Genomic DNA, 10,294 nt, shown 5'->3' with positions numbered 1-10,294 from the left:
GCCCTGCTGCAGCTTTGTAGCGACTCGCGGTGGCACTACTGGTAAGAGTTCGTCACCATTCACCAGTTGCACTAGCGAGCGCACCGCCCCGCCTGCCCCTTTGATAGACACGGGACTTGGGGGTGGAGGGGTGGCTGCTTCTTAGCCTAATGCCAAGGGTCTGCACGGGCCTAGGCAACGGGTGATGACACAAACTCGTCAGCCCTGATTGGTCCTCTGGGTTGCAGGGCGGAGTCTATCCCCAGATCACGTGATGCTGCCCTCAGCCGGTTGAACGCGGAGGCTGCCTCCCTCCGCTTGAGAATGGACCACGTGACCCCAGTGTTTACATCCTCTCAGCTGGTGGACCCCTCCCCCTCTGCAGCCTCTCACATCAACACAAACAGTGGAGAGCGAGCGCGTGCGGGGGGAGCGCAGGGCTAGTGCTACGGGCTTGCCCCTCCCCCATCGATCCGCGAGCAGCTTCTCCACCCACCCCCGTCTGCCCCCGCCCCGGTCCGTGCCCCCCCGGCTGGAGACCTGGAGGACGCAGCGGAGGGGTGAGTGGGCGGGGGGGTAGCTGCCGGGCCGGGAGGCGCTCGGTCGCGGCGTAGACTGGACCCGTGGGACTCGGTGGCTGGGGAGGGGGCGGCTGGATGGTCCCTACACCAACCTCGGCGCAGGTAGAGCGCTACCCCCGGTCCCAGCTCGGAGTCTGATCCCCCTCCCCCCGCACGCGCTCCGCTCTCCCCTGCGGGTCGGGCGGTGGTTGTTGTTTCATACTTTGGACTCGCCGCCCCCTGCCATGCACGTCGGTTCAGCGCTGGCCGGGGGGGCGGTGGGGAGAGACCATCCCCGAGCGAAGGGTGGGGTGGGGTGGGGGGGGGAGAGACAGCCCCCGAGCGAAGGGCGGGGAGGGGGGGGGGGCGATGGGGAGAGACAGCCCCCGAGCGAAGGGGGGCGCTGCGCAGGTCTGTCCGGCCCAGCAGTTTGCCAGGCGTATTAGGGACTCGAACAGCCCCGCTGCTCCCTCGTCGCGGGTGGAGTTTGGTAGATTTGGGGGTTGAAGGGTTTGGTCTCTTGGCTGCTTCTCTCCCATCCCCCCAGGCCCGCCAGTCAAAGTGGGGGAGCTTTTGGGGGGGGAGAGGGGTGGCTCTGCTGCACGTTTGGTTTGCAGGGGGGACAAATCTTTGAGAGTGTGGCTGATTTGCCCTGTCGGGAGCCGTGGAGGGGGCGCTGGTAGGGAGAGGAACTGAAAATAGGATAGGACCCTATATCCCCTGCTTACACTACGGTGGGTAACTAGTGTCTGTGCATGGCTGGCAGCAGCAGCCAGGGGCCTTTAAAGATGTGTCTGTCTGTCTTTCCCCCCCTCCCCCCCCCGGCCTTTGCCATAAACCACATTTTGTGTCTCTGTTTACGGTGTGGTGTCTGCTTTGGCTCAGAACAATGTAGGGGGAGGGGCAAGAACTGGCTTCAGAACAGCCACCTTGCTTCTTAGCTGTGTTTTCTTTGTTGTCTTTTCAGGTGGGAGGGTGACTAGCTGTGATTCAGATTCTACCTGTAGCTCCCACTCTGGACTGTGAGTTTAGCTGTTTTGGTTTTTGTTTTTTTGCCTCGCTGGAGCTGTCAGCGGTTCACAGTGAAGTTGGAGATGAGGAAGCTGGTGCTGGTGGGAGGAATCATCCTGGCATTTATTCCATACGCAGGCAGCAGCTTAGGCCTGGTCTCTGTAGTCTCCTCTTCCTATCTAGAACAGGAGTACTTGTGGCACCTTAGAGACTAGCTGCTACTCTGAAACTCTTCCTATCTGTGTGGCATAGGATGTGGCCCGTAGTTCTGATATACTCCAGCCCCAAGGGAGAAAGCAAAGGAGAAAACATGTATTTAGAGTTTGTGAGAGGAGAGATGGAGTCACATCTCTCTGTGTCTGCTGGGTATGTGTGTCTCTTTGCAGTGCCTGCTAGCACCTTACAGTTACTGTTCTCACTAGTTAGGCAATGTCTCCACTGTAAAGTGAGAGTGCGATAGTAGCATGGGTAGGCATATTTATGCTAACTTGAATCCAGGTAGTATGGGTAACAATAGTGGTGAAAACATGGCAGCATGAGCTAGCAATTCTAGTTGATTCTAGACCCCTGCCTTTTCTGGTTAATTCAAGCCTGCTGTTGCTTTAGGGTTGTCAACTTTCTAATTCCACAAAACCGAACACCCTAGCCCTGCCCGTTCCCCGAGGCCTGCCCCGCCCCCACTCACTACATTCCCCCTCCCTTGGTGGCTTGCTCTCCCCCACCCTCACTCACTTTCAATGGGCTGGGGCAGGGGGTTGGGGTGCAGGAGGGGGTGAAGGATCTAACTGGGGGTGTGGGCTCTGGGGTGGGGCCAGAAATGAGGGGTTTACGGAGTGGGAAAGGACTCTGGGCTGGGGCAGGATGTTGGGGTATGGGAGGGGGTGAGAGCTCCAGCTGGGGGTGCAGGCTCTGGGGTGAGGCTGGGAATGAGGGGTTTGGGTGCAGGAGGGGGCTTGAGGCTTGGGGGGGTGGAGCAGAGGGCTTCAGGGTATGGGAGTGGGCTCTGGGCTGGGGCAGAGGGTTGGGGTACAGGAAGGGGTGAGGGCTCCATCTCGGAGTGTAGGCTCTGGGGTGGGACCAAGGATGAGGGGTTTGGGGTGCAAGAGGGGGCTCAGGGCTGGGTCAAGGGGTTGGGGCGCAGGGGTACCTCTGGCAGCTCCTGGTCAGCGGTGCAGTGGGGGGGCTAAGGCAGGTTTCTTGTCTGTCCTGACTCCGAGCTGCGCCCCGGAAGCGGCCAGCAGGTCTGGGTCCTAGGTGGCTCTGTGCGCTGCTCTCGCCCATAGGCACCGCCCCTGCAGCTCCCATTGGCTGTGGTTCCCGGCCAATAGGAGTGTGGAGCTGGTGCTCGGGGCGGGGGGGGGGGGGGGGGCCCCCCCCCCCCCCCCCCCCCCCCTCGGAGCCAGGCCTGCTGGCTGCTTCCAGAGCACAGCGCGGAGCCAGGATAGGTAGGGACTAGCCTGCCTTAGCTGCGTAGGACCGCTGACTGGAGCCACCAAGATCCCTTTTGGACTGGGTATTCTGGTCGAAAACCGGACACTTGGTCACCCCATGCTGCTTTAGTTGCAAATATATAACTCAGGGGTAGGCATCCTATGGCACGTGTGCCGAAGGCGGCACACGAGCTGATTTTTCAGTGGCACTCACTGCCCGGGTCCTGGCCACTGGTCCAGGGGGCTCTGCATTTTAATTTAATTTTAAATGAAGCTTCTTAAACATTTTAAAAACCTTATTTACTTTACATACAACAATAGTTTAGTTATATATTATAGACTTAAAGAAAGAGACCTTCTAAAAACATTAAAATGTATTACTGGCACGTGAAACCTTAAATTAGAGTGAATAAATGAAGACTCGGCCACACCACTTCTGAAAGGTTGCCGACCCCTGATATGACTACTCACCTTGATAAGCAGGCACAACTCCCATTAATGACAATAAATAGACTTTTGGGCCCAATCAATGCCACAGATAAACATCATGAACTACACAGTCAGTATTTTTGTATTTTATATACAGTACACACAAAAATAAGTTAAAATAACATTAAGGTTGCAAAGTCAAGTGCTCAAAGGTTATGTATACTTGCATTTGATGTGTAAATGTGAGAATCAAGGTTGCCTGTACTTTTTAGCTTCTCACTATTTGACTCAGATGACTTCCTCCATGCTGCCAGGGTGCTAGTGGGTTGGGGATGTCATTAAACATGGGAGAGACAGGCTCGCTGCCTTCATGTGTAGTGCCCAGCCTCCCCCTGGCTCTGAGCAGCCAGTACAGGAAAGTTCAGCTTCATCCTGTAGTCCTGGGCTGAAGTATGATTCATCACTGTGGGGACCGTGCATGTGCAGTCTGGTCAGTACTAGAAGCTGAGAGGTTTGAGCATGCTCACTGAGGATGGACTCTTCGGAGCTATTAGCAGCTAATGTCTAAGTCTCTATTGAATCACAAGGGTCTTTTTTCTCACCTTGCAGAGCTGATTGTGGCCTTCTGGAGCGAGCCAGTACCTATTATTAACTTTTTTGTATAACGGTAAGGCTTTGAAATCCCCACCAAGAGCAGGGTACCATTGTGCTAGGTGCTGTACATACACATACAATAGAAGCTCAAAGATATGAACACCAGAGTTATGGACTTACCAATCAACTGGACACCCTGTGGAACCGGAACTAACTAATCAGGCAGCAGCAGAGACAAAAACAAACCAAACAGCGCGCGCCCCCCCCCTCCCCCCCCAGCAAATACTGCACTGGCTCAGGGCTTCAGCCTGTGAAGGAGTGGAGTTGGGGCTGCAGCCGCAGGGGGTGGGGTGGGGGGGCAGGATTCCAGGCATGGGGTGGGGGGCAGGGCTTCTGACCCTTGGGAGCACTGGGGCTCAGGACTTTAAACGTGGGGGGAGTGCTGGGGCTTGTGGAACATTTCAAAGATATGGAACATTTCAAAGTTACGAACAACCTCCGTTCCTGAGGTGTCCGTAATTCTGAGGTTCTACTGCAGTAATAGACAGTCCCTGTTCTAAGGAGCTTACAGCCTAAATAGGGTGGGAGAACAGAAGTATCATCCTTGTTTTGAGGCACAGAGACTAAAATGCATTGCTCAAAACCACACAGGAAGTCTTTATGGAAAGTTAGCAATCGAACCTAGATTTCTCGAGTCCTAGTGCAGTGCCTTCACTACAAGTCCACCTTCCTCTTTTTTATACTTTGGTAAGAGAAGCAGTGTCTCAAAAGCAATTTCGGGCATTCTTTCTCACCAGCCATGGATTCAGCTTTTCTCCAGTTTGATAAGTGTCTTTTATTTGCTGAAATTACACTGGAGAGTGAGAATCTCCAGTGTGACCAGACTGTTGGACCTTCTAACCCAGTCAGTGCCTGAGGGCACATAATCAGGCTCCCTGAGATAGGATAATAAATTTGTGGGTTTGGAAATATTTTCTGATGTATCTGTAAACTTCATCTAATTTTCTGTCCTCCTTTTTCCTTAACCTCTTCATGATGCTTTTTCTCATAAGGAGTTATGTCATTCCCCTCCTCCCCTGTAAGCCTATATTAAATATGGTTGTAATGTTAGGTGCTCAGATACCACAATGACGAGTGGAGTATGAATGCTTGGAGAGAGACTATTTCTGCAGGGCTCATGTGTTCATGCTGTATCCTAGCCACTGCACTGTGTCAGTGGAACTCGGAATACTTGATGAGGTCAGAGAAACACTGATGCACTCACTACATTGTACAGAAAACTCAGTTTGCCCCTTAAGGGGTAGATTCTCTGTAGGCTTAACGTATGGTTGATAGCTGCAATTTGCCCAGAACTTGGGTGGAGAGGGGGTTCTCACTTGGTAGCCAATTTGAAATATAGCATTAGCAGTATTTGAGGGACAATTGTTATAGTGGGGGTGCTGAGAGCTATTGAACCAAACTGTAAACCCTGTACAAAATGGAAACCCTGTATATAATGTTACACCCCCAGCACCCCTAATTCCAGTACCTATGGACACCAGTTTGCCAAAATTGGATGTGTATCCACATAGAAGCTGATCGCTTCTAGCCCTGGTAAGGGTATTGGACGTTAATCCTTGTTTTATTTTCAACATGGAAAAATACTCTAAGGGGTAAAAATATCTTTTAATTATATAGTGTCTCAGGACTATAGGGTTGTTATAAAAGAAAGCTTGATTATTATGTTGCCAAAGTCTAGATCAAACAGGTTTTAACCATAGAGGTAAATATTACTTTAGGGTTTTCATGCTTCCCGGAGATAAATTGGGAAGCAATCTCGAGAAAATGACTGCAGTGTATCATTTATACATTGTGATTGCAACATGTATGCAAATAACATCCCAAGGAGTTATGTTAAACCCTTGAAGATTAACCCAAACTACAGATTATGCAAAATTGTGTGTGCAGACAGTAGCCTTTGATGTTTTCTCAAAGCAGCTTTTAATAAAAACAAGTCTCTACAGCTCTAAAATAATCTAGAGGTGACATCAGGTGTCACCATGGAAACCCAGGCTGCATTCCTGTGTATAACTGGGTGGAGTTCTAGAATAGGGACCTTTTGACAGGAATAAATCTGTTACTCCAGTTGGCCTGTATCATTTCTGTATCTAAAGTTATGAATATTGACTATGTAACAATTACAACTGTGTGTCTATTTGGGAGACACCCACCAGACAATAGGCCATCAGCTTTGATAGGCCATTAGGAAGAAACAAGACTTTAAAGATACTGATCTCTCTCCTTCCTGAGAGGTGTCCTGGGACATAGCTGTGACACTACTAGGTCAGGTGGTCCTGTCACCTGGTACTAAACACTATCTTGGACTTCTAGTAATTTTCCACTAAAAGGAGTGGGAGGTCAAGATTGGGAAACAAGATTCTCGTAAATCTTATTTAAGGCTGGGGAGTAAGGCAAACAGGACTCTTCTCCATTTGCCTCCTGCCCAAGAAGAAAGACTGCTGAAAGTACCTGAAGAGAAAAAGGAATCAAGCGGTGGGAAAGGCAAGGGCTGAGTCCAGACTGAGACAGAGGAGTCTAGTCTGTAAAGAGAAGTAATTGGAATTCTGAGCAACAGAAACTCTGCATCCTGCCTAATTAAACATTTAGGGTGAGAAATTACATTTTGTTACCTGTTTCTTTAGTGAACCAAGCTTAGTTTGCGTGCTTTGTTTTATTTGCTTAGTAATCTGCTTTGTTCTGTTTGCCATCACTTAAAATCTGTCTTTTGTAGTTAATAAACTTATTTCTTGTTTATAACATAACCCAGTTTGTTCAATCCATATCTTGGGGAGGGGGGGCAAGAAGCAGTGCATATCTCTCTTCACATTGAGGGAGAGGGCAAATTTTTATGAGCTTGCGCTGTGCAGATCTTTCTATAGCGCGAGACAATATTATCTTGGGTGTACTTTCCACAGGGAAGCAGCACTAGAGTGCTGGGCAATTTCCTAGCTAAACAGTCTCATAGAGAGCTGTTTGCAGACTCTGTGTGATTCTACAGCTGGTGCTCCCTACCTGTGTGTGTGCTGCCAGAGAGCATGATTCAGCAAAACAGGGAGAGGGAGCCCAGGCTAGTGGAGCAGACGGGCTCAGTGAAATCCCAGTACATAAGGTGGCATACCAGAAGGGGGATCTAACCCATCACAACCTGTCTGTGACTTTTGCTGCTGCGGCTCCATGGTAGTAAAGGGGTGGAAGGTAAATGTGCAGAAGTTAATGCCTGCTAAATCCCTGTGTGGACACACTGATTCAGAAGTGAAGTGGCCACTTTACTTCTGAATGAGAGCATCCACATGGATGTTTAATATGCATTAACTTCACACCTCTAATTGATTGACCAGCCCTAAGTGAGATAGTGGGATTCAGACTATCTGTTTAAAACCATAAAACTAATTCCATAAAAGACAAAGGCAAACTTGTTTTAATTATGCATTTATAGTTACTCTAACATTGAGTTTGCTAAACTTATAATGCCATTTTAAAATGAAAAAGTGATAATTTAAAGCAACAAAACATGAGGAATGTTAGGGGAAAAGGTAGCTGTAACAGAGTAAGTCCATTTAGCAGTATCAACAACTGTTAAAAATAAAGGTGTAGACAATTTTAATTCTCTTAGCATATGCGCAGTGTGCACAGCCATTTGATAGCATCATCATCATCCAGGCAAAGAGCCAGTTGCCCATCATCTAAATAAGCCAGCGGCCACTTGTCAAGGATGTCTGAAGTTGGCTGCATCTACAGCGCAGGTCATTAGAGAAACTCCATTTGAAGAGATTGTCCACACAATTACCCTGTCCTAAAGTGGTTCAGGGATGACCACAGGTGCCTTGGCATGTCAAAACCTGGTGGGCAGACGGTTGGGTCGGTGACGAGAGTGTGATTAACGACTGTTGTCGTTGACTACTTGTTATACCAAGCAGATTCCACCATCATGTCATGTGGTGGCATATGTGATCATAAAGGGCATCTAAAAGACAGACAGACTGGCAAGTGGTCGAAGAGGTCTGAATATAGAGGGAAGACACTGTTTTCACAGGTCTTGGCCAGGAGCATGAGGAGGCTCCCTCATAGCAGATATGGGGTAGTGCTATGATACTAAGGGCACATCTTCACTAGCAACGTTAAAGCGCTGCTGCGGTGGCTGTGTAGTCGCAGCATCACCTCCGCGACGGGAATAGCTTCCAGTGCTGGTGCACTGTCTACACTGGCACTTTACAGCACTGAAACTTGCAGCGCTCAGGGGGGTGTTTTTTCACACCCCGAGCGACAAAGTTCCAGTGCTATAAAGTCCCAGTGTAGACAAGCCCTAAGTATTGGCAGCCATGGCAATGGATTTGCATGTAAAGTCCCGTTAACAATGTGCATAGCTTTTTATGAGATGAGTCTCATGTGAGATGAGCGACACCAGACAGGAGCAGAGTACTCTACTGTTGAATAGCAGAGGGCTGATGTTCTAAGTGTCCAGGCACTTGCACTCCAGGTTGGGTTGGCCAGTTTTCTGAGCAAGTTGCTTTTACAGTTAATATGTGGCAACGAGTGTTTGTTTTTACAATCAGCATCTAAAATATGTAAACCATACAGGACCAAACACTTGGCAATGACAGAAACATTGTGTAAAAATTCAGCTGCCTCCCTAGTTGAAACATTTTGTCCTGCACCAAGTGTCTTAAGAAGTAGCTGGTTTCATGTCACAACGATTTTTCTATATGACACTGATGTCTTTTAAAATAATATCCAAATCTTAAAAATGCTTTACTTTCATTTATTCTATCTATAGCAGTTATACTTTGCCTAATTTTAAAATACATATTTTTATTAAACTCCTGAATAAACAATGTGGCTATATAAATACATCTTTCAGTGAAAGAATGCCTTTTTCCTGATGATAGCTTTTAATGAATAGCTGTAGTTGGCATCAGCAGTGATCAGACAGCATGAATCTAATGGCAAGTAAAGCCAACTTGAAAAATCTTGCTAGGGTGAATAGCCAGAAAGTTGGTAATAAGCAGAACACTGGAGTACATACTGTACGGAAAATCTGGCATTGGCAGGGGGACGGCTAAGATGACCTAAATGGTCATTTCTCTTTATAACATGTGAATCTATGAATTAATTATAGATCCAGATGTGAAAGTAATCATGAAATTTTAAGGGCAGTATATAATGTACCATTTGATAAATGATGTGCCATCATATGTAATTGTGCAAAAATCTGTAGAAGTATAGTCCTTTTGGGTGCAATAAATGTACCACTTGCCATCAGTTCTTGGGGAATACTACACTACAAAATTAAGTCGACTTAAGTTACAACGACTTACAGCCACCACTCTAATTAAACAGCTAGTGCATGTCCATACTACAACTCTTGTGTTGGTGGAGCATGTCCACTTTAGCAGCTCTTGCATAGACACAGAGAGCAGTGCACCGTAGGTAGCTATCCCACTGTGCAATTGCCCACCATCTGCTGCAGTGCGTACTGGAAAGGGTTTGCAATGCCTCATGGGGGCAGGCACAGTGTCCCATCATGCATTCTTTCTCCGTTTCATCATTCCATAGGCTTCCTAGAGCATTCTGTGGACTGTTGGTTCTGGGCTGAAAACAAGCACTGAGTGGTGGGATTGCATCATTATGGGATAACGAGCATTGGCTGCAGAAGTTTTGGTTGCACAAAGCCACCTTCCTAAAACTGTGTGTGGCGCTCACCCCAGCCCTACGACACAGGGACACCAAAATGAGAGCAGCACTAACTGTGGAGAAGCAAGTGGCAATCACTGTAGGGAAGCTGGCAATGCCAGACTGCTACCAATCAAGTCAGGAATCAGTTTGGAATGAAGAAAACCACCCTGGAGGTTACTGTGATGCAAGTGTGCAGGGCCATTAATTACCTCCTGCTATGAACGACTGTAACTCTGGGCAATTTGTGTGAAATAGTGGATGGTTTTGAAGCAATGGGATTCCCTAACTGCAGTGGGGCGATAGATGGCATGTATATCCCCATTTTGGCCCCAGACCACGTTGTGATGGAGTACATAAACAGAAAGGGCTTATTTTCTACGGTATTGCAAACTCTCTTGGATCACTGGGGTCGTTTCACTGACATCAACATAGGCTTGTCAGGGAAGGTGCATGACGCACACATCTCTAGGAACACAGGCCTGTACAGAAAGCTGCAAGCAGAGACTTCCTTTCCAGACCAGAGGATTACCATTGGGGATGTGGAAATTCCAATAGTGATCCTGAGAGACCTAGTCTACC

At 48.4% G+C, this 10,294-nt stretch overlaps 1 protein-coding gene across 2 annotated transcripts in view; it reads left to right on the top strand.

Moving 5' to 3' along the window:
- The first annotated feature begins 502 nt into the window (after positions 1–502).
- PCMTD1 (protein-L-isoaspartate (D-aspartate) O-methyltransferase domain containing 1) overlaps positions 503–10,294 on the top strand; it is an 83,860-nt gene continuing 74,068 nt past the window's right edge. For both annotated transcript variants that reach the window (XM_026662013.2, XM_026662018.2), the window contains exon 1: positions 503–539. The gene's annotated coding sequence lies outside the window, so the exon portion shown is untranslated. The remainder of the gene's footprint in view (positions 540–10,294) is intronic.

This window comes from Terrapene carolina, unplaced genomic scaffold (genome assembly GCF_002925995.2).
Source record: "Terrapene carolina triunguis isolate 2854851 unplaced genomic scaffold, T_m_triunguis-2.0 Scaffold58, whole genome shotgun sequence".
In the NCBI taxonomy this organism is placed as follows: domain Eukaryota; kingdom Metazoa; phylum Chordata; order Testudines; family Emydidae; genus Terrapene; species Terrapene triunguis.
The sequence above is the reverse complement of the archived record's forward strand: the minus strand, read 5'-3'. Positions and strand labels throughout refer to the sequence as shown.